Source organism: Eleginops maclovinus, chromosome 24 (assembly GCF_036324505.1).
Source record: "Eleginops maclovinus isolate JMC-PN-2008 ecotype Puerto Natales chromosome 24, JC_Emac_rtc_rv5, whole genome shotgun sequence".
Lineage (NCBI taxonomy): Eukaryota > Metazoa > Chordata > Actinopteri > Perciformes > Eleginopidae > Eleginops > Eleginops maclovinus.
In genome coordinates, this window is record NC_086372.1 from 7,163,466 (window position 1) to 7,190,828 (window position 27,363).

Genomic DNA, 27,363 nt, shown 5'->3' on the forward strand with positions numbered 1-27,363 from the left:
AAATGTTGTAAACATGCATGCAGAATGATCTTACATTTGAGCAAATGTAAAACCTTGTGCACACAACATGACTGCTCGTGTTTATTTATTTTATTTTTTTAACCAAACCTTTGTCACACTGTCTGCTATAATGTCTAAAACCTTGAAGGCGTGTTTACCTTGCTAATGTTGCTCCTGCCTTTCAATTTGTCTGACAGCACCTGATAGCCGGGTCCTGCCTTCATGTTACCAGCTAAACGTCTTCTAATGATCAGGTAAACTTCCTTTTTTTTTTGTCTCCCATGCTACCTGGAGGCTGCAATCATTGTCCCTCATCAATTTGAATACAGCTACCTTGTTTGTTTAAAAGTCCAAGCTAAAGGGGGAAATACAGCTCTCAATACACATGGTCATTAGTGGGGAAAAGATGTGTTGTTTTGGCATTTAAATATTAGATAAAGCAGAATAAAAACAACAGTCTGAGCTTGTTTAATCCCTTAAAAGCTTCTTGTCTATAGAGATAGACATTTGAACACTGTTAAAAGCAATAATAGTTGTGTGCATTTGGATGGGTTGGAATTAGACCTCATGCCAGGAATAGATTTATTTAAGTTCACACATTTTGAAGCAGCAAGCCATGCCTAAAACACCTCCCCACCTGCACCAAGTGCTCTCTGCATCGCAGCTGGGAACATCTGCAGATTTTATTTAGCACATATCTAGCCCACTATATCAAATCTGCACTGTTAAAGAATTCTTTGTGGGGAATTTTTCCTTATCCGATGCAGAGTATGTGTTATTCTTCACAGATTGTAAAACACCGTGAGGCAATTTGTGATTTAAATCTAACAAACTTGATTCAACGTATGCAGCAGCTCCTTTAGCCATGCACTATTTACATTTCACAACCTTTCAAAACTCTATAGCAATTCCAATAAATGCTTTTCGACTTGCAGTTGGTGGCTTTTGTAGTCAAACAGTACACTGCCTGGCAGATTACAAGCTGCACATACACACCCACAGCCTGGGAGAACAGGGGAAATAAATAAATAAGTATGTGCACCTAACATCTGCTGTCGGCCTGGTTGGACAGAGCCAGCCCGCCCTGTGCAGACCTCTATTACCAGGTTTTGATGTTGCCATAAGGCTCTGTGAGATGAGATTATGTACATCTGTATGATGATGGTTATACTTTTGTGTTATTATTCTCCCCCCAGAACTCAAGGACGCCTACAGCAAGTGACACTTCAGCTGAGGGACTTGCAAACGTGTCCACATGGAAAGTACTTTTTTTATTAAGCTGTTGGAAGAAAAAATGTTTATCCTAGGATGTGATAAGATATTCTCCTCTTGTCCATCACAGGCCCTGAAAATGATGATGTTTAACCCCTTTCACGCTCTACTGTTTCAGCACTCGACCAGAGGGAGCTGCATGATTTCATGAGTCCCAAAACTGCTTGCTGCTCCCATGGGGCTGTATCAGAGCAAGACTGCATATCTAGAGAGAATGTAATTAAACAGTACGTGTGATATGGAGTAGGAGTGATGTACCTCCCGAAGGGCTCTGAATATAAACCCTAAGCAAAGGATTATTTAACGCTTTGTACTGTTGCAGGTATGATGACTCAAGTGTGTTTTTAGGTGACCAGTCTGACTCCCTGGACAAACTACAGCGGTCCTGTGGGCTGTAATGAGCAGCAGGGGTTTGACTTGCTGAGCTAGCAATAGTTGTCTGATTCAAATGACACACGGATCAGGCATCGCCTCTGAATCCATCGACTCTTCCTACTCATCAGGTTAAAATTCTTCCTACATATCTCCAGCCTGATGAAGTCTATATTTCTCAGTGCTGTACAGTCACCTGAGACACACTGCCCTGTCTCAAATTCCTCCCAAAAACTTAATAAGCCGGTGCAAATGCAGTGTGGGGCACAAAACCAATCTCCGTGATTGGAAAAATGCAAATTTAACATGTAAATAAAAGGACCACATCTCTTGCACAATAGAAAAAGTACTGAGAAGGACAGAGCCAGAGGGAGAGACGGTAGCACCCAGGAAGGACGCACAAGGTTATTTTCATTCTTCCACATCATCCAATTTATAACGTGCCCACATATCTTCTCTCATTTTCACAGCTCTAGTTCTGCATGAAAGTGAGTGAACTGTATGCCAAAGAGTGTATAACCTGACCTTAAATGGACAGGGTGTAGGATTTAGCAGCATCGATAGCATTGTATCCTTAAGTACTTTAGGAGATCAAATATGAATTATTTCAGTCAGTCTTGTTGACGTGACAGAGTTGTTTAATGATGCTGTTATATTCAAGATGTTTCCCACACGCTGTCTTTGAGATTGAGTGAGTGAGAGCTGCTAACCTTGTGCTGATGGATTGTTGTTCATTTCAGAGAGCTTATGATACTCAGTGCCCCTGCCCCTGGTTTGTGAATGGGTTCATGTAGCCGTGTAACCTCCCACAATTCAGTTCTGGCGGTTTAATTCGCTCTTTTTGGGTGCACGTCCGCAGATAGCTTGACTCAGACGAGGGGAACCATTAGGAGGACTGTAATGCAGTTTTTGGCAAAAGAAAGACCCGGGCATTCATTAGACTGGTCTCTATTTATTTAGGAGAAACTACTACAGCTAGATCTTGTCATTCAAGGACAAAAAAAACATTTTTTTCTTTAATTTTTTTTACAAGAGTTGTTGCCAGATAAATAGAGCGTTCTACCTTCTTCATCACCGCTGTAGCATGATGACGAATTAAGGAATAACCCACGGATTCTTCGACTTGTGTCCCCTTTTGTAAAATGAATTGGGCAGCCTGTTCAACCCTGAATTATGCATTACATTTTTCGCTCAATAGAATCGCACTCATAAAACACTGCGCTGAAGTGAAGATTTTTAACATGCCAAATGTAGCTCGGCTGACGGAAATTGATTGCCAAAAACCCAATGAGAGGAGGGAAAAATTCATGTGTTATCACCACTTATCTGTGACAATATCAGACGCTCCATAATTTAAAATTTAGGGCCATGACATGCCGTTTTATTATTATTTATGAGAGAGACCAGAGAAGAGTGGCTTTTAGCTGGGGGTCTAAAGTATGTGACAGCGCTAATACAAAGTATTCTTCAGTTGACATGAAAATAAACTCTTTGCTGCAAATGAACATCTGTATTCCTCTCTGCACACACTCCACTCGTTCTGAGTGCCTTCTCCTGAAATTGCTGCTTGCTCATAGCATAGTGACGTGATCTGGTAATCCATCTTCAAAGCCCACCACCCCCCTCCCCAGCTTTCGCTCTCCTGGGTTAACGTAGGTGGATGTGCTGCAGCCTGAATATCATATGCATGAAAAATGTGCCATCCCTGCACTTTTTTAGCTTCATATGTAGCAGCGCCGCAGTTGATGGATAGAAGATGTCACTCGGTGCAGCGCTCAGGGCAAGAAGCATGTTGTTTTTTTTTGAGGTTGAGGTTTGTCCCTGACAGTCTGGAGACTGGAGACTGAAAAGTAAAGGCCAAAGACACGGACACTTTGTTCACGTTAACTACCGTGACCTGACAGGGACACGGAATTCACAAGGGACAACCATGTCTCTCGGATAAAGCCTCAGACAAAAACATATATTATTCAGACCTGGCTGCTCCATCTGAGTGATGAATACTGAACATTTGCAGCAGCTAAACAACACCTTTACTAGATGCTCTTGACTAAAATCAGTAAAGGTATGTATTAAAGTTGTAAAAGTTGTATCACTTTATCTTTCACCATGGTGGCTTTTGACAATTTTAAAATGCTGACAACACTGATTGTGATGCAGTTTATTTGGCTTGTCTGGGCTCTGGTTTAAGAGCATAATAGGGCCCCTTTAAGACATTAAACTGCAGCATCCTCACAGTTTTGCAAGATATTGAGGACTACAGCTCACAGAATTCAAAGTGTAGCCATGACTAGTTTTGAGCAGGCAATGGGCAAGGTGGCCTTCAGCTCTTCCCGGACCTGATGATGTTATTTCAACAGGCTCTTAGTGGTGTGGAGAGTCATTGCAGTGGTTTTGAGGTAATGGGCCAGATGTAAGAGCCACCTGTCCAGCGGCAGTCCTCCGTATGCTGCCATTGAAGAGCCAGTCGTGCAGAGCCGAGGCTGTGCTGTCTCTCAGACTCGAGGCTTATTGCAGCTCATTCAGAGGAGCAGCCGTGCTCATCATGTGCATTAGCCAACTTTTTGTGCACCCACAAGTGTGGCATTTAAGAATATTATAACTTAAAGCCATCATGACATTAACACAGCTTGCTCGGTGAAAATACAGATTGCGGTGCAGGAACCAAATTTCATCACTTCGAAATCAGCCGCAGGCAACATGTGAACGCACTCCAAATTTCTGTCTATACATACCCGAGACGAAGCCATCCTGCCATATCTGGTATGTGGAATGAGCAGTGCTTTTGGCCGCCTGCCCGTTTAATTCATTTAACACTGAAGAAAACAGAGCACCTCTGGCAAACAGGCCGGCGGAAAATAGAGCCGTGAATCTTGATTGTGGAGGTAAATGAACAGATAGGTCTGGAGGTGTGTCATCTGTCAGTGAGCAGAGATGCATTAGCGTGGATACACCCCGTCACTTCTGTGTCCCCAGTAACCTCACGGAGAAAGCAAGATCAAGTGCACGAGGCAGGTACTTCTTTTAGATATGTTATCATCTATGTAAAGAAGATGTAAAATATGTTTCTTCACGCAAAGGCATAATTCAAGCGTGACTTCAGGGAAACAATAATATTCTAGACATTGCGAGTCAGCATGGTTTGAGTCAGTGCAGAGGTCGACAATACCCCCGAGCAAATGTACCGAGCTGTGCATAGGAAATGATAGCCTCCCACCAGCGATGACCTCCTAAACTGCTCTGCGATTCCAAACACGCTGACCTGTAAGTCAAAGCTTTTAGCAGAAACACAATCCTTTGTATGACTTTTGTACATCACGATCAAATGTAATAGTTTGGGTTGTTGGAGTATAACAAGCGTTTAAGGACATTGACGAGGTGGATAAACAATTTAGTTATTGGATAAAACATTTTTTAAAAACGCATGATTTTTTCACTAAATTGACCCGCATGTCAAATAGGTTTTTGTGCATTTAAATCTGGTTCTGGAATATATGATTTTGCACCAAATTGTGTCCTAAACATTTTCATAATTACAAGGAACAAAATGTGCTGCTTTTTATGCACATTCCTCATGTGGCATATGTAAAGGTTCTTTGATTTATTCTCACAGAGCTGAATTTTAGATCAAACCTGAGTGGGTGGAGAGTACGTTCTGTTTATCAACCTCAGCAGGCGTAGTAGGTTCCCGCATTAAATAATCATAATATGGAGTGATTAAATAAGAATAATATTAACATTTATTGGACTTCTCTGCAAAAAAAGAGGAATATAATTATTAATGGGCTGTATCTCTAGAAGAAAAAGTGTTTAAAGAGGCCCTTTTCCATTTCGTTTAGTGTGTTACATAGGTGTTTGTGCATGTCAATGGTCTTCAAAGGTTAAAATCCACACACCCCCTTATTTCCCCGAGCCCTTAGAAGTGCCTCAGTCAAGTAGACAAACTGCTCTTTGTGGATATACACAGCAGGACGTAAACACAAAGGTTCACAGGCCCCGTGTTGCATCCGCGGCACTCCATCACCCGTCACTGTCCGGACCTTCCGCTCAGTCTTTAAATCTGGAGCGACAGGGTGTCACTGCGGAAAAATCCCGCTGCGAGACGATGGCTCCATGCCCTTCTCCATCACACCTTTGTTCCATCCTCCTCTCCAAGCCGTGACAAGGTAGAGAACGAGTTATCACACCCGTCAGCTTTACGAGTCCCCGTCTGGTTGTGCCGCGGTAATAAAGTCATTGCGCCGCTCCTTCAAAAGGGGGTGAGTCAGAGCAAGTGATGGGAAATTGGTCAGCGGAGTACCATTGAGGGGCAAAAAAGTACATTCTGCGCCACTGGCTTCTTTGTATGCATTGTTGGCCTGATTAATAATATGAGGAGCCACCCCTCCTGCAGAGTATTATAGAACATAAAAGCTCAAAATAGCCTATAGAGGAGTGTGTGTGCCTATGTCTTATTCAAAGGATGCTGCAAAATCCTGGCTTAGTATTTACTTTCTGATTTGTTATATATAATCACCAATTACTTTTCGGTCGTCACTGTAAATAATACTGTATTATTAGCCTGGCTAAATATACACCGCTGTCAGTCACTAAAATCTCCTTCTCTTCAGGGTTTAAAGTTCAAACGCTTTATTTTTCCATATGACATCTTGAAATAAGAGGATTCCTTCTCTCAGCAGTGCTCTTGAGATTTTTTCTGAGGGACGCGTTGGACAGAAAGTGATCCCGGCGGCCCGCTGTGCGCTGTGAGGAGCAGTAATTGTGTGAGCAGTAATTGCACTCTCCGCATCTGCTAGGGAGAATAAGGGGGCCATCATCGGGTCAGATGCCTGCCGCCTCCGGGAACATTTATTCTGTCGCAGCACATGTGAATGATGAGTTCATTGGGTCTATACAGCGTGTTCGGAAGAATATCATTATATCAATTGTAGTTAAATCCTTTAAGAAAAAAAAAAGGCCTAAAGTCTTAGAAATTGTACTATTAAGAGAAGGTTGTCTTAATTGTAAAGCTTGCAAGGGGTGGTGTGCACCTGGATATGAGGCCATTTGTATTACCTGTCATGTGACTTTTGAAGGAATATAGAACATTGAAAGGGCTGGAAATTGCTCCATTGGAATAATGTGTGTGTGTGTGTGTGTGTGTGTGTAAATATATATACAAAGCAACCTATAGGAAAAAGAAAACCCCCAAAAGCACTTGCAGAATAACCATATTGGAATAGTAAGATAGCTAATAATTTTACAGAAAATTGACAGAATATTTTATATATAAGTAATTATTTATTAATTATTTTTTATTTATTATTCTCATCCACAAACACAGATCTACCTTTTGGTTTTTGGGAGCTGACACGTTTTTTTTTCTGCTCAAGTTTTCATTATTTTCTTTTCATACATAATGAAATGGTTTTCGCCAATAATCCGTTTTTACAATAAAATATTTAAAAGATAAATGAAAGACAGAACAGAAACCCCCCCAAAACGAATGGCTCAAAGAGAGTCAACATCCTTAACAAAAACAGTCAAAAACCTTTCAAGACCACCTTTTAAAAATCGTAAGCAAATCTATAGTTTTCTCAGACACACTTTTAATGTTGTACACCTTTTTAAATACAAAAGGCGGTGATCCCATACCTGTCTAGATTTCCCAGAGCTGACATTTTTTATAATTTAGCCTTCATTTTGCCATCATTCGTTGCAGCCCTGAACCACTAGATAAACTACATTTTCTTTCTGCTATCAAAGCTTTAATAAGAATATGCCCTCAAACACCATATTTATCCATATGCAAGACGGTTCAGTCAGTGTGTCTGACAGTCGAATCTATCCACCCAAAAATAGAAGGCTCAAGTCTGTCATACTGTCAAAATATCAATCCTGGAGGAGTGCTGCTGACAGATTAGGACGCCGCATTAACATAACTGTCACCTTCTGGACCAAAGAAATGCAATCGGTTTCTTCCTCCATGTGTGAGTCTTTAATTCATTATCCTCTACACATCTCTGTTGATCATTGATAGGAAGCTATGACAATATATTGTTTATTTGGCGTTGTTACTCTATGTTATTTCATTTTATTGCGCGCGGTGAATGGTTTGCAAATGCCAGAAGCAATACATGCTCTACAAAGGGGAACTAGATTGGAGGCAATTGGAACAGCATCTAACACAGTTGAGTGAACCCAGCTGACCAAATCAGTGTGTTCATATCACTCGTGATGAAGTGAAACTGAAAAGCCACTGAGGGTCATTTATGTTAGTCTGCTTTTGTAATGGCTTTGGTATTTGGAAGTTGTACATTTAGATCAGTGGTGTTTCCCTTGCAGAAGCATTGACCTGTACCTTTTCTCCAATTCTAAAGTCACCCTTTAGCCAGAGAATTGCTTTACTTACAACAACAGAGCAGACATTTCAATCTGATTTCTTTCAAAATTTGGGTGAAAGCTAAATTTGTATTTGAGTCCCATTTCGTCACTCTTTTGAACTCCTTGCTTCCTTTCAATCTGTCAACGTTTTTAACACGAAACAAAGACTGCAGCGTGAGGGGCCGGCCCCCTGCAGGGGTCGTGAACCAGAAGATTGATGCAGAATTCACCTGTTCAGTTTTTCCCCTTTTTAAGATATTGTACATTAGAGATAACAGCCAACCTGGTCCTCTATCCTTTCAATAGCAGCACTCCGGGGTAGCACTGACAAGAGGAGGTGACTCAGGGCAACAGAAATCGCACACAGTGCTGGAAATGGTCCATAAAAGCTCTTTCTGACATGACAGAGCAGCCTTGGATTTTTGCCAACAGACACTTTTTCACAGTAGATTCCTCACAGCACAATCCTGCAGAGGCTGTCAGGGCCGAGGTCAATCCCGTTTGATTTACTCTTAATACAACTTCCAAACTGCCTTTTCTGAAATTAGTTAGTAAAACATCTCCTCTGGCAGCGGAGGAATGTGAAAATGATGTGTAGTCTCTCTGATTTGGACACATTAACACAGTTTGTGTTGACTAAACTAATCTGGAAACTGCATATCTGTTGAGACATAATAGCTTCCTGTCTTAAGTAGTGACAACGCGTGTGCTTTGCATGTTTGGCATTGTGTTTGAAACGAGGCTACAGATCGCTGGCGTGTCTCCATGCCCCTTCCTTGCACTCCTCCAAGGAGGAGTACAGCACATATGGCCCCCTGGGCAGTATGGATGGGTTGCTGCAATCAAAGTGGGAGGACATGAGCACAAGAAATATCCCATCTGTCATGATGTCCTCTCTTTCTAAAATGGATTAATAACGGTCGGCAAGAGAACTGAGTGGAATAAAAGCATCATAATTACGCGCCACAGAATGAGCGGATTCACAGGGACAGTTATAGATATCTATTTCCAATCAAGCACCTTTTTGAACATTAAATCATGTACACTTGTCACAGTAGAGGCTCACAATACTAATATTAACCTGAAAAGAGCATCATATGTCCTCTGTGAAGCTGCAACGGGTGGCTAACATACATTGGCTGATGCATCAAAACTGTTAGAAAATCCAGATATTTAGCAAGTTAACATCAGGGATTTTTTAAAACATTTACAATTTAGCCAACCAACCTTTCAAGTTTTGATTCGTCTCTGTGAGAGTGGAGGATTGTCCAATGTGTGCAAACAGAGCCTCAGTAAATGGAGCTGATGGAATGGACTATCCAGCCTAGTGAGTCCTGAATCTCCCAGGAACAATGATGTTTCAGTAAAACAAATATAATCTCCGCTCCCTTTTGGGTTCTGTGCTTACTTTAAATGGCCAGGCTGTGCCAGAGAACCATTTCACCCTCCACCTCTGATCAAACCCGTATCACTTACATTTTATCGCGTAGCCGTCCAGTCAAGGGAATTTGCAGATGATATCTTTATAAAGCTCGTAACCCTTTTTTCACAGCACCAATCCATTCTGCCCGATCACAGAAGGTTTAATATGCTGCTTCTCCTGGTAGAAAAGGTAAACATTTTACTCTTCACAGCGGTGCAGTATAGACGCTAGTGTCACATCTACACCCTAATCATGAGGTGAGTATTTGTAGCAGCCAAGATGGAGTCACAATAGAAGGATCATAGCAGAGAGGAATTTCATATTAATTGATGCCACGGTTATTGACTGTAAGCTACACTGAAGGGCTGCTCGCTTACAGAAATAGCACAGTGTGTGAACAATGAAATTAAAACAGACGGAGGAGGGACATGTTTAATTCTGGAAAGATGTAAACAATTTGAAGAAGCACAACCCTTTCCCCTTTTTTACTGCGGCGAATACGGATGCCTTGTAAATGTTGTTTTTTTTCCGTCATTTTCATAACAAATGATCCGTTGAGTAAGGCATGTGCTGCCCACACACCTTTTTCTGAGTGTTTCACATCAATTGTACAGAATGTGCTAAAGGCAAAGACAGACATATCAAATGTATTATCATTTTCAATTTTGACAAAGCCCAATTTCATATCTTCTGTGTGTAGGAAGCCACCCACGCAGAGCACACATTGAGATGTGAGGCCTTTAATTCAACCTCGCAGAGATCGCAGTAAGTTTAGGTGACTGAGAGGAGAAAGCACTTCTCTCCTCATCATTACTTTGGCATTCAAACCAGCTTGACTACACATTAGAAACCAAACATTTCGATTTAAACTCAAATAAAAAGCTCTAAAACCATGAGCATCTCACATTAAAAGGTTCAATTTCAAATCAGTCCCGCTGCCACTAGACACTTGATCAAGTTGCTTTGAAGATCATTTTGGCCTGAGGCGTAACTTTATGTCAATGTATGATCCAGAAGGTCTTTTATTTCAGACAAATGTTGGCAGACTCACTTCCAGGATAATTTAGCCTGGTTATGAGAGGACAAAGTGAGGATAAGCTGGAAATAGTGATGATGGGGAAGATGGATGCATTGTCTCCAACAGTATTGCCCATTTGTTTGTGAAAGTTGCGTTTCATTTTAGCCCTCTTCCCTTCCTGAAGCTCTTTCCTCATGGTGTTTCCATCCAACACAAGCTGGTCACATTGATTAGAAGCCCGGTATTTAACAAGCTACGAAAGTAAATCATTGGTGAGGGTAACAGTTTGATGACTGCAAACTGGTGTTGATATATCACCAGGCATAATTCCAAAAGCACAAAGCCAAAGGGAGTGATGAATGAGAAGAGTGGATGCTAGATTTATTGATTAATCACAGCTCGACTCTGCAAATATCACAAAGATTCGTGGAATTGACTGCTGTGGATTTAACTTTACATGATTCTTGCAAAAGGAGCTTGTAGAGCTGCATTAATACCAGATTCTGTTCAGCATCTTTAATTTTCTTTCAGTGCTAATGCATCTCTTGGGAGACTATAATGCAGGAAACATTTCTCTGAATTTCCTCTTAATTATGACACGGACGCCCACTCCTAACTTCTGGTTTTGAATACCTCCTCATCTCTGCACTCTTCAAGGTTAGCAGGTATGGAGCAGGAATAATGACAGCTGTTGTTGGAAAGCAATTTTCAAGTTGTTGTACTGCATGTTTGCACGTCCTTGATTACGCCTCTCCAAAGTGATGTGCACATCTTGTAATTACTGCACACCCACAGACGGATGCTCTGAGTGATCGCCGGATCTTTGGTCTAAATCTAAACAAAATATGCTTTACTTCTCCTCTTGTATAATCCCTTTTAAACAACTTAGAAATGGTGGCTGACAGGTGAAAACACGCTAAAATGACCCAAAACATTTCCATTCAGAGCAACACCTTGTAGCTGTAGCAACGAAATATGTGTTTTGAGCTTCCCTGAGCATGTTTTATCAAGTTGGTAATGGCCCAGTGAGTTTCCAATCCTCTGTTGGGAGAGGGACATGAAAACAGTCTAAGGCGAAGACAAGGGGTACGAATTAGGATCCATGAACATGAGTACAAGAAACAAACAAGACTTAACGCAGAGTACGAATAAGGAGACAGACAGAAGGGAGAGATGACGGTTATGGAGATTAGAGGACAGCAGCTGTTGACAGTCAGGGGTCTTGTCTCTGAACACTGGTGTAAAGCGATGACACCTGGCCGGCATGCAGAGCTCAGCATGAGCAGTCAGCACTGAGACCTTTTCCTCGTGTAAAGCATCTCATTAAGAGCGGAATGAATGCTGAGGAAGTTAAATAGAGACTGAAATATTTCAAATGGAAGATAAGTCGATATATATTCCTAACCAAAATACTCTCTTGCAATTGCTTTGATTAAAGTTAAGCAAACAAAGAGTTGAAATGAATGTGACTCATGCACATTGAGTTCACCTTTATGTCACAACTAATGTTCCATCCCTCTGCTTAATCCACCTCAGACTCTGCAATCAGCCCAGAGCAGCCCATTGCTGATGCGTTGTCATCACGGATGCTGCTTACATTTGCAGTGGGTTGTCTACAAGTGCGCTGAAGTACAAACTAATTACCAGCACAAGTGGCGCACCACCTTCCCGTGTTGTGCGCACTCCACATGGACTCACACGGGTAATTAATGTCTGCGAGTCGGAGATAAGAGAGAAATAGGCACAAGACTCTCAAATAAACCTAAACTAAATGTAGGCAGGACAAATTGCGTTAAACAATATATGTTCTAGTTCAACTCATCTGTTTTAATCTGTCGCACCTTTCACTGCCCTGCTGAACACGCTAAGATGTGTGTGCAAGGTATTTCTGGTCTGGAAAAACTGTATTAAGTTCTAACTTTTAAAAACGTAATAGTGAACTACATACTAGTCAGCCAGTGTGATGGAGAGAAAGTCACTCTGTAGGGAACTTCTAGCCTTTGCAGACCATTTACATGTGCTAAAAACTCCCCAAAACATAAGAGGGCGTCTTTTATAGTTTCAATTCGCTGTTAAATCCTCTGGTCACAGATCAGATTATCTCTGTGACCACATCTGTATTTAGGAAAGAGGAGAGGCCTCAAGGAAGCCACACTTTGTGACACAGGATGATAACAGTTCCGTTCTAAATCTTCTTCAGAACAGCTTTGAAGTTTCATGGTTAAAACAAGAAGTAAGGTGAAGGAATCCAGCCTCACCTTTTTTATTCCTCTGAGCCTGTTGTGGCTTTATAGACTGTGTTATCATCTTGCAAGAGAGGATACCAGTCTGGGTTTTACACACACACTCCCAGCATACTGCCACAATATCCAGTATTTCTCGGCTATGCGGTGTATTTTTGTTTTCAAGGCTACATCCGCAGATGTCACATTACTCTGTATGAAAGTTTCTATACCGATTTGTCTCTTTAAGAATGGGTGGGGCTTTAGTTTCTTATCATTAGTCACAATTTGCATGGCTTTCAAGGCTCCTCCCCTACACAGTTACTCACTCTCTCCCTCTCTCACACACACACACACACACACACACACACACACACACACACACACACACACACACACACACACACACACACACACACACACACACACACACACACACACACACACACACAGACTGACTCTCTTCACACTTGTGTGCGCACAGGTCTCATGGCAGATACATTATAGATCACAGCTTTAGTCGGCCATCGTGTGTGAAGAGTTCAAAGTGGATGCTATATTGTGCCTATAACCCCAATCACACACACATCTACGCAGAGATGGTATACATCGCCCATAGCTACAGACCTCTATATGTGACTAAAAAAAATCAGGTTGAGAGGAGGAGAACAGAGACATGTTTTCAGTGCAGTGAATGAACAGGGTGGCAGAGTGTGGGAGGACAAGATAAAGAGAGCTGACGGAAAAAACAAAACTGCGCCGAGAACTGATTGTGCCATCTCCTGTGACACATTGTAGCCTTTATTTGCTTTTTTTACTGACATAATACCTTTGGCAAAAAGGAAACTGACGATGTGACGCATATGACAGCCATCTCGAAGACAAAGTGTGCACTCTGCGATACAACCTGTTGACTTAATAACTGAATAAGTCGTACTTGTGGCGTTTGAATGCAATGTCAGGATTAATCGTCCATTGTCTAATTAATTTGTTTTTGTTAAGTGGGAACAGCTCTTAAAGAGGACATATTATGCTCATTTTCAGGTTTCATAATTGTATTTTGTGCCTCTACTGTGACATATTAGCTTAACAAAACTCCTTTGTCGCAAAAAAAGGATTTCAATCTCATAGGAGTGAGGGTATATACAAGTGCCCTAACCACTCTAATCTTACTCTATAAAGAGTAACAGGGTAATCTTGAATGAGGTTCACCTTGGAAGACATACATGTATTAAGTTCTGCGTTGTTGTGTTATACAAAACTTCAATTAAAAGTACCGGAAATGTTTGTGAGATAATGTCGGTGTAGCTCTCACGAAGACCTACAGTAGAAGTATGTTGTTGTTTACTTTATTGGAGATTACAGAGGTTTGTGAGTGACAATGGCTTTAAAGAGCTTGTACGTCAGAATCAACAGTGAGCAGATCATTAGCGGCTAATGCTCAAACCTCCAGGATGGGCTTCCTAGCTGCAGTTTAATTGCTGCTGTTTCAAAAGTAGAAGGAAAGAAAGTTCCACATGAACTTTATTAGAGTAGGCCCTCCAACTAGGAGTGTGTTTGAGCTCGGTACTTAAAATAATGTTCAAGGGAAAGGATTTTAGCAGCAAGACACAGATGGGCTGTGCTGAATCAGATGAAACAGCAGCCGAGTTGGACGGTGACCTTATCGATAATTAGCTTTGGCTTCTGTAAACATGCACTCCAACCTTTCATGTTGGGAAGCTGAGGGTGATTGAAACCATTCCCGCTCTAATTTTCTGCAGGTGTGTCGACGCATCAGAAACATTCACTTTCCTCCACCTGCATTTCCTTTAATTATCTTTGCATCACATGTCAGGCGGTTCAGGAGCGAAATGATGAAACATCCTTTGAGTTGCAGCGTTTTCAAAGGCACGGCTCCCAGGTGTTTTTTTTTTCTTTCCTACAGATAAAGAATCTGCAATATTGAGCTTGGAGGAGACCATGAAACATGGCTAGAGGGTGTGTTCAGGGTGTTTACTGAGTGGATCATCACTCGCTTGGTTTTGAGGTCTGTGACATTTAATGGCTGTATTTGATGTGTGGTGAATGTGAGGTTCAGCAGCGTACTTGGCTGAACGCTTCACAGATAAGGCATTTTTTTGAAGATGTATTTATTTAGGACTTATCAACACAGTATTGTTATATTATTTTCAAATGTATCTTCATAAGACCCAGGAAAACGCATCAAAAAATAGAGAAAAAGCCTTGCTGGGGCTGAGTTTTTTCCTGCAGTTGGAGCCCATCTGAAAGCTGCAGGCAGGAGCAGTTTTAAAATGCAGGCTCCAGGGTGGACAGTTGCCATCTTGCCTCTGGCTTTATCAATGCTGGCATCTGACACTGGCAGCAGTGCCGGAGCTCAACCCTCCATCGAAGAAGAGGAGAGGGTCACGTACTTCCACTCTGCCCTTGAATACTTCTAACAAAGACATCGTCTGAATGATATCTAAAATGAGGGAATGAAAAGTAAATCTGCCCTTCATGGAGGTTGTTGAGTAAACCATCCTCAGAGTGTCAACTTTAGTAGCCTGTCACCAAAGACTGAGGAAGAAATTAATCAGTAAAGAGAGTAAAGAGGTCAAGCTATTCCATACATTTCATTCAGACTGATTGAATGTACTTGGGGACTTTTATGGCGTCTCTAAACCAAAAAATGCTCATAAATGATGGTTCCCATTTGTGTTTGTTCTTCAACATTCCTCCATTTAGGAATAGTGAAAGAAATAGGGACTCTGGGGCTTTCATATACTGTATACATTCAGAAAAAAATCTAAATAGTCACAGTGGTGAATTAGAAATGTACTTGCCGACCTAACCTACAAAACCAATTCCTTGTTTACATGATGTTCCTCCTGACTACCAGGTAAAAAAATATTGTCCCAATTTTATTTATTTTGATTTTTAAGATATCATGTGTCCACTACAGTGGACATCGGAACGCCATACATGTGAAACTGAACGTTGATGTATCCAGTTAGTCCGTTAGAAATTACCAAAAAGTCAACATAAGAATGAGTTTAGCATCCACTTAACTGTCCATCATCACATCAAAAAACAATTCCCCTTCTTGGAAACACAAAGGAAGACCTTGCACTTTGTGCACATCACATATGTTTTGCTCTTGCAGCCGGATCTGCGACACCTTGCATGTGTTTTTTCCACCATCTCTGGAAGATGGATGGCGCCATAGTGTCTCAGAGCTGCATTTGGCTGCGGTTTCCACTTTTGACGTCGGGGTAGTGTAGTCATCTTCGCTGTCACTTGTGATTCCTGCTTGGGCCCGAGTGATCAACTCTTGACCAAGGAGCAGTTTGAAGTCAAGGAACTTCAGTGGTTTCTTCCCCAAAAAAAATGGCAGTCACTCTTATACTGAAGCCATGAGTTGGTGATTGCCAGGTCAAAAAAGTGGAAAACTGCATGCACTGTCCGTTTCCGAGTGCGAGAGGCCATCCTGTAGAAACTCAACATTCGCTCAACCAAATCGACGCCACCCATGTTGGTGTTGTACTCAGCAACTGCCAGTGGCCTTGACACCTGGACAAACCTTTTGTCTTTCTTGGACCATCTTCTGTGTGTGTCCTGAGTTTCAATGCCATAGGCAGAGGATGCCATGGCAACTGGCTTGTTGTCCAACCACTTTATGACAGCAAGTTCAGGAGGGCTTCGTCTGACTACCATCTCGTGTGCCCTTCTTCCTCTCTTTTTGAAGGGCTTATCATCTATGATCTTGCGCTCCTTTGGAACCCTGTTTTTCATGAGGGTTCCAGTCCCTATCAGCCCTTTTGTCATCAGGGTGTCGAGGAGATGGATTGTTGTAAAGAACCCGTCAAAGAACCGGTGGCTTCCTTGGAGAACAGACTCTGCCAAATGAAGAACAGCTTGTTCTCCAATGCCATTTCCTTCTGTAGTTCTGAAGGTAGTCTTGCCTTGGTAGACCACAAAGTCTAAGACCAGACCATCTGGTGCGGCCAAGACAAAAACCTTCAATCCAGTTGGGTATGGTTTGCCCGGTACATACTGGCGCACTGGGCATCGACCAGTGAATGGAACCATTTGCTCGTCAATGCACCATTTTCCTGTTCTAGGCAGACTCAGACATCCTTGCCTTACTTTGGTCAAGAGGGGCCTGATTCGCCACAAGAGATCTCTTCCGTTTTCATCGTCTGAAACATCAAGGTCGTTGACGATCTTAATGGAATTTCTCAGCTTGTAAAACCAATTTCTGGTCATGGATTCTGCCACAATTTGAACTCTGGTATTTGAGGCCCAATACATATGAATGTTTGGATATCCTAGACAGCCCATGTAAATAGAATTCCCAAAGAATGTCTTCAGTTCTTCAGGAGTGGTATTTAGTGTTGCTCCAGACACAAGGACTTCACGCTGATTTGTGCACAGGGCCATTCCTTCAAACACGGACTCATCGATGTACTGCTTAAAATAATCCTTTGGGGTCCAGTTTTGGCGTGTCATGGCATCATTGCTCTGAATGATGGGAGGATCATTGAGTTGTAATTTGAATCTAAAGAAAAGCAATACAGGGAGAAAAACAAAATTAAAATGAGTCTCAATTGTTAGAGAAAATCAGTTTTTTTTGTAGACTACAAACTCAAGGTGTACTTTGTATTCTTGCCCCACAGTGGACGCCGACTGGACTCAGATGTGGACTGTTCTGCTTGATCTGACTCCTCTGCATCTGCTTGCCCTGCCTGCATTTCATCCTCAGAGCTCTCTGAATCATCTACCTCTGCTTCTGCCTCAAACACTGCATCTTGACCTTCTTCATCAGAGAACTCAATATCTGAGTTTCCTACAATTCGCAGTAAAATCCTCTCTGCCTCTGAGAATGACTCCCTTTCTTTTCATTTGAAAAACAACAAAATGGAGAAAATAACTACAAATGTCCACTACAGAGGACAATTTTTAAACACTTAAATACTATGCTAAAATACAGTTAAAATAAATCAGACAACTGTTTTAAAGTGTTGTTAAGAGACTTATATAAAACATGCCAACAACATTTCAAGCCAAAATTTGCTCAATAAAAAGTATTATGCACTTACTTTTCTACTTCCCATAAAATGTGCTTGGACTGATGGCCGCCATTTTCCTGAAGGAGGAAGAGAAAGGTACCAAAGCCCCACCCCTTCAGATTTGGTATCATTGAAAAGCCCTAAATGTCCTCTGTAGATAGCAAATGGAGTTAATTCAGTAGTATGCAGTGGGTGAGAGATATTCAGGTTTACAAAGGTCCTCCACAGAGGAAAAATGTGAACTACTGTTAGTCAGGAGGATTATATAGACAACATCCTGGTTACTTTCGCGCATTAAATGTGCAAAAAGCTTGTGAAAATGAAGCAGCTTAGCAGAGTTTAAGTGGATGACTGAGACAGTGTTTTGATGCAATTTGTGAAACAATGGTAGAACCACGAGTAACTGCTGCTTTTATTAGTTTGATTTCAACAGGTTGGCAAGGAAACAAGGTACCTCAATGATAAGGGTGGATGGTGTAAGGAGCAGGCTAGCTTTTTGGACAATAAAGGGGGTACATAGCATGGACGTTTCAAGTTCAAATAACACTCTCTATTCGTGCAAAGAACATATTGTTCTTAAACTACAGGAAGATGGACGTTTTTTGTAGTGTACCCTCTCTAATATGTCTCAATAAGAATGTAGTGCCACCTGTCAGATAACTGGAGTTGCTTTTGATAAAATCATGCCTTAGACATATATCATCCCGGGTGATGTGCGTCTCCTTGGTGGTTTCTCCTCTTTCAGCCACAATGATTTATGTGATTTTTTTCCCCCTCTCACCCACTCAGTTTCCCACCTTTTCAGCTTAACCTCTCATGTAGAATTCCCCCTTTTTCAGGCTTTGTCAAGGTCTGCTTCAATCTAGAATGAATTATTGATCGGACATCTTCCTCGGTCTGACCACATGTGCTTCACACAAGGAACAGATAGTGGTTTTTAGCGGGTGAAATTGGACCGTGCTGAAATTAAAGTTTTTGATAAGCACGGACATCTGCATTGATTTGTGATTATTCTGCTGATTAGAATATAAGGCAGTGCAAATTAAGCAGCATTTTAAAGAGGTGTGTAATAAAATCCATTAAGAATATGGCTTTACACAGCTCACAAGGTTAATATTTGCACATGAGTCCACATTACAGCAGTCATTTGCGAGATATTTTGCATAGCTAGAGCCAAGCCTCTTCCCATTTTGGAATAATGTAGCTTGTTACCTTTAGTTCACAGCAGGCGCCCTCCTGATATTCTCACACACACTCTCGCCTTGCGTTATCTGACAGAGGTTTTCCATGTAACCTTTCATCTTCTTTCACGGGGGACATGCTGCAAGATGTACATCATGCGAAAAACGTGTTCGGGTCGGTTGTAAATATGGTATCTAGCAAGTATGTGAGGCAGAGGAAATCCTCACGCTTTCACATTTTGAAGTTCAAAGCATTCTACCTGCTGCCGTATACCCCCCACAATCCGGGTGTGGATCTGTGAAGTCTTGCAATATTCAATAATTGCTTCAGCAGTTTGTGTTTTGGATGACATAACATATGTTCTAAAGTACATTGTTGGTGTGTGTGAGAAGATCACGCTAATACACAATAAGCAAGAAGATCTAAAATATTGCAACTCTTCAAAATGAAGTAATACTCACTATAAGATTATTGCTTGTCGTCCTGTGCGTATTAGATTGTGTTTTACTGTATGTGTTATGCTTGACATGAATATTGCCCTGCAGGGATAAATTAACTTTATTGCTCTGGGTTGAAAACATAATTGAGTTACCTCAAAATAACCTGGAAAAAAGTTTCCGATACTAAATCATTAGAGCCGCACCCCCCTGTGAACTCCTGCGGCTGGTATTGCTTTGTAAGGCATCTATGCTTTCCACAAATCTGGGGCCGTATCTGTGTACCTGTGCTGAGTGGGGAATTGTGTCAGCAAAATGACAATAAAGATAACAAAAGCTTCAGAGCGCTGTTTCCCAGACGCTGCTAAAGGAAGGAATCCATGGGCCCGGCTTGGCCTCGTACCAAAACTGCTAATGGCTCCGAGCTAATGTGGAACCATTTGATCACTTTTGATTGAAGTTAATAACGTTTAAGATGTTATTTTGGGAAAGAGAGCTCATTACAAGCCGTATTAATAGCTTGAAAGTGTCTTGCTTGCAGAAACTCTGAGGCTATTTTTCACTCGTCACATTACTGAACTGTCGACACTTGATACTTATTCAGTTGGTTTCAGTCTCTGGCCCACTGCCCATGTTACATTCAGGTATGTATACTGTGCCAAAGAGCTCTTTTCTACTGATTTCAACTTTCCTGTGCATATTATATCATATTTGTGTGCAATTTGTATGCCACACAAGTAGGGCTGTCACTTTTTGAAAAAAATCACAATCGATTTTTTTAGGCTTACATTTTCATTGAATCGACTGTAGAATCGATTATCCACGTCTACGTTTCAATTTTCAAAATAAAGGCCAACACACTGCCATTAGGACTAACGTAAAGAGGGCGCAAGAGACGTACAGGTCAGCATTTCTGATTATTTATTGCATGAAGTTCGTGTATAACAAACAGGAGCATTCTTGAAATAAGCAGTATGGACTGCCATAACATCAATGACGAAAAACATTACTGCAGGCTTCTGGCTGTGTTTACCATTATAAATATGAAACAAATTTCACATACAGGCGATTGTTAAATAGTTTGAAAATAAAACTTAAAATTCACTTGACGACTAGCTAACATAAAAATAGGTTGAAAATATTTCACTTAGCCAACACGCAGGAACGCTACATTCCCCACAACAGACAGTGGACCAGAACATACTGAGTCTGCATATGCCCCCTCATAGTTGCAGTGCTGCTGTGATATGGGAACTCACGATCGCACAGTTTGCATACCACTTTGTCCTTCTCCATAGTTTTGCCTTCTGGCCAAAATCCGAAGTGCTTCCATATCGAACTCCTCATATGATTATGGGGTATCACTCGTCTCTCATGTCGCGCAGATTGATCGCCTTTGCCCTCCATTTTTTGGCAAAACACTAAGCCGTGGCAGCCGATTGACACTATCAGGCTGTTTCCGGTGCGTACAATTGGTGGGAATTTACTTTTTAGCCCTCGCAATGCCTACTGCACTTTCGGAATTATTTTCTTTTCTGCTTGTTTGTGAGTTATGTTTATTATAATAATCATAATGAAATAAAATATGTTTTATTTGTTAAAAAAACAAGTGATTTGGTAAAAATCGATTCCCTCTTTTCGTTTTCGAAACGTGTGTTGGTCAGTCCAATCGATTGTACAATCGATTCTCGAACGTAAAGTGACAGCCCTATACACAAGTAGTTGCAGAACTCTGGTATAATGTAAAATATGGTAATGAGTTAAGGAGCAATGATATATGTTTTAAAGAGGACATATGCTCATTTTCAGGTTCATATTTGTATTTAGTGTATCTACTGTGATATGTCGCCATGCTTTAATGTTCAAAAAGCTCTTTATTATTCTCATACTGCGCTCTTTTCACCCTCTGTCTGAAACCAGAGCCCAGTCTGCTCTGATTGGTTAGCTGGCCAGCTCTGTTGCGATTGGTCCATCGCTTAGAGATGTCCATCCCCGTCGTCTATTATGTACAATGTGTTGTAGTGCTAGCCAAAAGAAGCACAAATGTTATATAGTGATGTAACCATGTTTCTGAAGTAAAAAGTTCAATGGAGGTGTTTCAGTGTGCAGGAGATAACTCCCATTGGAGGGAACACAGGGATTTTAGCATTTGAAGACCATTTACATGCACACGAACCGATATGACACACTACAGGAGAGGGAAAACCTCAAAAAGCAGACAACTCGACAGAATGAGGTCATGCCTGAATGCTACAAACGTGTTGTTAGCATGCAGTCACCACCATGTTTGCTAGCAATAACCAAGATATTTCTCAGCTGTGGCTGAGTTCATGTACAGTATATTGAAGATGGCTCCAATCACTGTATGACAAGCACTCCGTTTCTGCTCATGGAGTATTGATTTTGCCAGTCTCCCTGGAAACGAAGTGCTAACCCTGTCCTCGTGTGATTTAAGCCGAGCGAGATATTCCTGACAACTGTCTGTTGCATGCCATTCAACCAGCACACACTCAGGATTCATTAAGGCATTAAACTGTAAAGAGCATGGCAATTACATGTATTTAATATTTAGGAGTAGTGAAAACCACTAATAAAGGACTGCAGTCAATCTAAAAGCTTTTTCAAAGCTTATTAAGACCTGCTAGAGGAACATTGACCTTAAATCCATTTGTCTGAATCTGATAAAAGTTGCCATTAGCACATAAAGTGCTGCAGCTTTTATGATTTTGTTTCAGAAGTATATCATTCACTCTTGCTTAGGCTAGTTCTTTAGAAATGACACAACGCTATACAATTAGAAGCTGTGGCATTTTATAACAAACACTTAGCCATTACCTTTAAGTGAACTGTAGTGGGCTAATGATAGAGGAGCACCAGTTATAAAGGGTGGGTTTGATAGAGATTCTGACATGTCTCCATGCTTCAGTGTTCAAAAAGGTCTTAGTTTTTCTTATACTGCCTGTAGTAGTGATGTCACTAATTTCCGGACGTAAACTACGGAGAATAAACTGAAGTTATACTAAAGCAAAGTAAAGGTAAGAGAGAATATAATGCTATTTTTTCAACCATATTTCCAAAATATGCTCCTCAGGATTGTGGGCATGTCTTCAAAACTCAACAGTATTTATTATTGATGGCTTGTTTCCAACACTTGTCTGTAATTACTAACCCAAAATCCTTAAAAAAAGATGATTACACTAGAGAAATTGGGACTCGTGTCAGGGATTTCAGTTTTGATAAGCGTCAGATTTTAGTGCTATCTCCTAGAAGATCAGGGATAAGAGGAACATGCTTTATCTGTTCTTGATCATGACACATTTTCTGTGGAATGATGCTTTATTGCGAGAGCCTCATCCGACTGTGGCACAAACTAAGATGAAATATTTAACTGGATGTCTCTGCAGAGATTCATTCCTGGCTTAACAAGCTTACATCCTAGCACAGCAGTTTTTCTTATGCACAGTTTGTACTGACCGGTTAAAAGCAACAATATTCTAGGTTTTGCAGAATGTCCTGACTAGCTATTCTGCAGGATAATATTTTATCTTGTTTTTTTTTCCTGGTAACTGTTAGTGAATATTTTGTGTAAGCTTGTAACCTTTCGCACAGGCCTGCGACGTCTTCATACACGTGACCATTGGTCTCCTCACAGCTGCTTGTGTACTGCTTGTTTTCAAATTAGCCAGTTGTCTCCTTCCTCCTTCTGGCCCACTTTGCTCGGGTAAACACCTTATCTGTGACCTAGATGACAGTTTAAGTTAAACGTATTGTCTGATCTTGTTTAGTCTGGCGCTTGAAGAATGTTGATTACCCATTTGGAACTAGTTAAAACCTCTTCCTATTGTCGAGATCTTCCGAATTGGTTTTGCCATCAAGTTCCTGCTCTCCAGCGTCTCTCTGTTTCGTCTCCATTGCTTCAGAAGTTTCCACCACCACTGATATTTTTACAGTTGGAAGGTGTGTGCAGCTGCATTAGAGCCTCAGGCCTAGTGCACTCTCTGATACCACCTATCCTTTGAACCACTGGTGGATAAGTTGTACTAGAGTTATTGCAGTGAAGGTCATTTGATTCATGTCAACACAACAATCACTTCGACCTTTATGCTATCGATCAGAATCAAAATTACTGGGTAACCAACAGGTACCAAACATAAAAACAAGAGCTTAAAAAAACATGATATTAATCACAAAGGGTAGTGTGCTACAGACAAACATAAAGGTATTTGTCGTACAAATCAGAAAGACAATGGATGAGTGTAAAAAACCTGTAACGTACGTCGGTTGTAGGTCAAACTCCACTGCTTTCAAAATGTTTAATTGGTGCCTTTTCATTTGCTGTGAGGAAGCCGTGTGTGTGTGTGTGTGTGTGTGTCGGTGTTTTTTTAAATGTGCACTTGCTACTGCACACACAGGATATTAAGAAGCAGAGCTGAAAGAGCACAATAGCCAGGATTCGAGCCAAAATTCAATCCCACACACAAGCCTACAGTGTGCGGTTGATTTTCCATGAAAGAACATTAATTAGCTGCACTCCTGAGACACACCACTGGCTTCCTGAGGTCTGACAGAGTCGTTCAAACCTGCTTTTTTTTCTTCTCTATTGGTAATTACAACACAGCGAGGGGTAGTTTTTGCAGTTGGTGTTGCAGGATTAGGTTATTTTGGAACAAATCACCTGCAGCTAGCTTACTGTACATGTCTAATGATTTCAGATTACACGGTCACCCAGGAAACCAACAAAAGAATCGAGCAGGAATGGCGAAGAGGGCGCAATTTCTCTGACTGACAGGGCGATGTAATGCTGTGCAGCATGCATAATTAAAAATGTGGCTGGTTGAATCTGCTGTTGAGCTGAAGCGGTTTTTAATGTTTTTCTTCAGCTTTCACTCCGGTGCACCATCTCTGGCTGTGTGGTAAGGACAGAGGACAGGAAGAAGGGATGCAAGGAAAAGGAGGTAAAGATCCTTTTAAGCTGCTGCTTTTACATATGATCAACATAAGCTTCAGAGCCAACAGGCTGGCTGCAAAACAGTTTTTGTATTCAGCATTTCTTGAAGTTTTTGTCTCAAACACACCAAGAAAGCAGAGTAGGACTGCAGTCTGGAAGATGTGAGGACAGGGAATCAGACACCATGTTACTGAGCCCATGGTTCACCTGGGGTTTAACCTGGGTTTTGTTTTAATACATCTGGAGTAGTAGTCTTTTGCTGCAGGAAGTTTAGCCGCCATGCACGCTTCTAGCCAAAAAAGCAGGAACATGATGACCTAAATCTCTTCTCCAAATGTTTAATTTTGTGCACTATCTTGAAAAACAGATAAGCCTGTACTAGTCATTATTTTTTAATCCCAATTATTTTCTCCAAAAGACTTTGAAAGTGAGGACTTGCCCTCGCTTATGCAATCCGTTGCATCATTTGTTTGTTTTATATCATCCAGCACTATATCTCCCTTTCATTTAGCTTAGCTCTGCTGCAAGGGGGCAAACACTCGGGGAGTCGAGAGTTGACACCAGGAAAGGGGTGTTGTCTGCGGGGAGACGCAGCGATGTGACTCCGTGCCAAATGTTTACAGGCAAGCTGACATAGTTAGAAGATGGAAAGGGCTGAAACGAGGCTGTCTCTCCCTGCACTCTTAGAGGAACGAGAGATAGGAAATCTAGGTCATCGCCACTGATGCATTGCAAAGCGAACTTCAAACAAACCTGGCCTTTAGCGTGATGGCTCTCCAAAGCTGTGCTACATGCCATCAGAGACTGATCGCCATTTTCTGCCCAGAGCTGCGATAGAGTGATGAATAGAGTCATTCTCAATGCGGACAATAGGGACTGGCAATGCCAAATCTGCCAATCGTTCTGTTTATTTATGTGTACATATGGTGCTTTAACATATGTATACAAAGAAGGCAGGCTTTTCTATCTGGCTTTGTAACCAATTACTTGGCCCATAGTTGGACCACATGCTAAGTTTCTCTTCATCATCTGCCCTTCATTTGGATTGCCTGAGGGAAGTCTTATCCGTAATCATAGCCCGGGGATTTGTGGTGAAATGCTTTGTTCTGCTATTGAAAGCTCGATCTGTCTATTTCAAGGGCAGCGGGTTAAAACCATACTGTTGTGTAGTAAAAAAACATGTGATATTTTTCTTTAATTGTTTTTTTTCTTTACTAAAAAAAAGAAATTAAAGAAAGCTTCCTGGAGGCAGGGTTAAAGGGGTCCTGTTGTGCTTTTGGGGGGTTTTCCCTTTCCTGTAGTTGGTTATGTAGGTTTGTGTGCATGTAAATGATCTGCAAAGGCTGAAATGTGATGGTTGCGCTTTTATTGGCTGGCGCACAACACATCCGTGATAGGCTAAGGGGGGAGACATCTCTAAGTAGTTGATCAATCACAACAGAGCCGGCCAACTAACCAATTACAGCAGACTGGGTTCTGGTTTTAGACAGAGAGTAAAAAGAGGTGCTGCAGCAGAGGCCGTATGAGGGGGAAAAAAATATCTTTCTCAACATTTAAGTATGTAAACATGTCCCAGTAGATGCACAAAATACAAATATGAACCTGAAAATGTGTCGAATTGGGCCCTTTTAACCTTCCTAACTACACTGCCTGGCCCAAAAAAAGGCCACACACTCTAATATTTTGTTGGACCACCTTTAGCTTTGATTACATTCGCTGTGGCATCGTTTCCACAAGCTTCTGCAATGTCACAACATTTATTTCTGTCCAGAGTTTCACTAATGTTTTCGCCAAGATCTTGTATTAATGACGGGAGATTCGGACCACTGCGCAAAGTCTTCTCCAGCACATCCTAAAGATTCTCAATCGGGTTCATGTCTGGACTCTGTGGTGGCCAATCCATGTGTTAAAATTTGAATTTAATTTGAGCCCAATGGATCCTGTTATTGTCATCTTGGAACATGCCCTGTGCCATCGGAGAAGAAAAAAATCCATTGATGGAATAACCTGGTCATTCCGTATATTCAGGTAGTCAGCCTGACCTCATTCTTTGGGCACATAACGTTGCCTGAACCTAGACCAGACCAACTGCAGCAACCCCAGATCATAGCACTGCCCCCACAGGCTTGTACAGTAGGCACTAGGCATGATGGGTGCATCACTTCAGCCGCCTCTCTTCTTACCCTGATGCGCCCATCACTCTGGAACAGGGTAAATCTGGACTCATCAGACCACATGACCTTCTTTCATTGCTCCAGAGTCCAATCTTTGTGCTCCCTAGCAAATTGAAGCCGTTTTTTTCCGATTAGCCTCACTGAAAAGTGGTTTTCTTACGGCTACACAGCTGTTTAGTCCCAATCCCTAGAATTCCCTTAATATTGTGCATGTGTAAATGCTCTTACTTTCACTATTAAACATAGCCATGAGTTCTACTGTTGTTTTTCTACGATTTGATTTCACCAAATGTTTAAGTGATCGCCGATCACGATCATTCAAGATTTTTTTCCGACCACATTCCTTCCTCGAAGATGATGTTTCCCCCCTGTTCTTCCAGTTTTTAATAATGCGTTGGACAGTTCTCAACCTGATTTTAGTAGTTTCAGCAATCTCCTTAGATGTTTTCTCTGGTTGATGCATGCCAATAATTTGACCCTTCTGAAACAGATGAACATCTTTTCCACGACCACAGGATATGTCTTTCGACAAGACTGTTTAACAAATGAGAAGCTACTCACTGCATCAGTAAGGTTAAATAACAGCAATTGTTGCCAGCTGAAACATAATCACCCATTCAGTAATTACCCAATGGGAGGCTCTTACCTATTTGCTTAGTTAAATCAGGTGGTGACCTTTTTTTTGGCCGGGCAGTGTATATTCATAAACAGTATTATCAGGATTTGGGCTCTGAAAACATACAGTGGGACATAAATCTCTTACAATACGGTCACCATTTCAAAGCAGACAAATTTTACAGCAAGGCATTCCCAAAATAGACTGAGTAATGTACCAGCCTCCTGGTTTTCATACCAACACAAACCAATGGCTCTTACTCATCTTTGACAGTCTCACCGGGTG

General features: G+C 41.4%; 1 long non-coding RNA gene across 1 annotated transcript; it reads left to right on the forward strand.

Moving 5' to 3' along the window:
- Positions 1 to 203: 203 nt before the first annotated feature.
- LOC134860611 (uncharacterized) lies at positions 204 to 17,537 on the forward strand. The gene is made up of 3 exons (XR_010165256.1): positions 204 to 254; positions 1,197 to 1,262; positions 17,329 to 17,537. It is a non-coding gene; the product is annotated as an uncharacterized LOC134860611 (long non-coding RNA).
- The last annotated feature ends 9,826 nt before the right edge of the window (positions 17,538 to 27,363 follow it).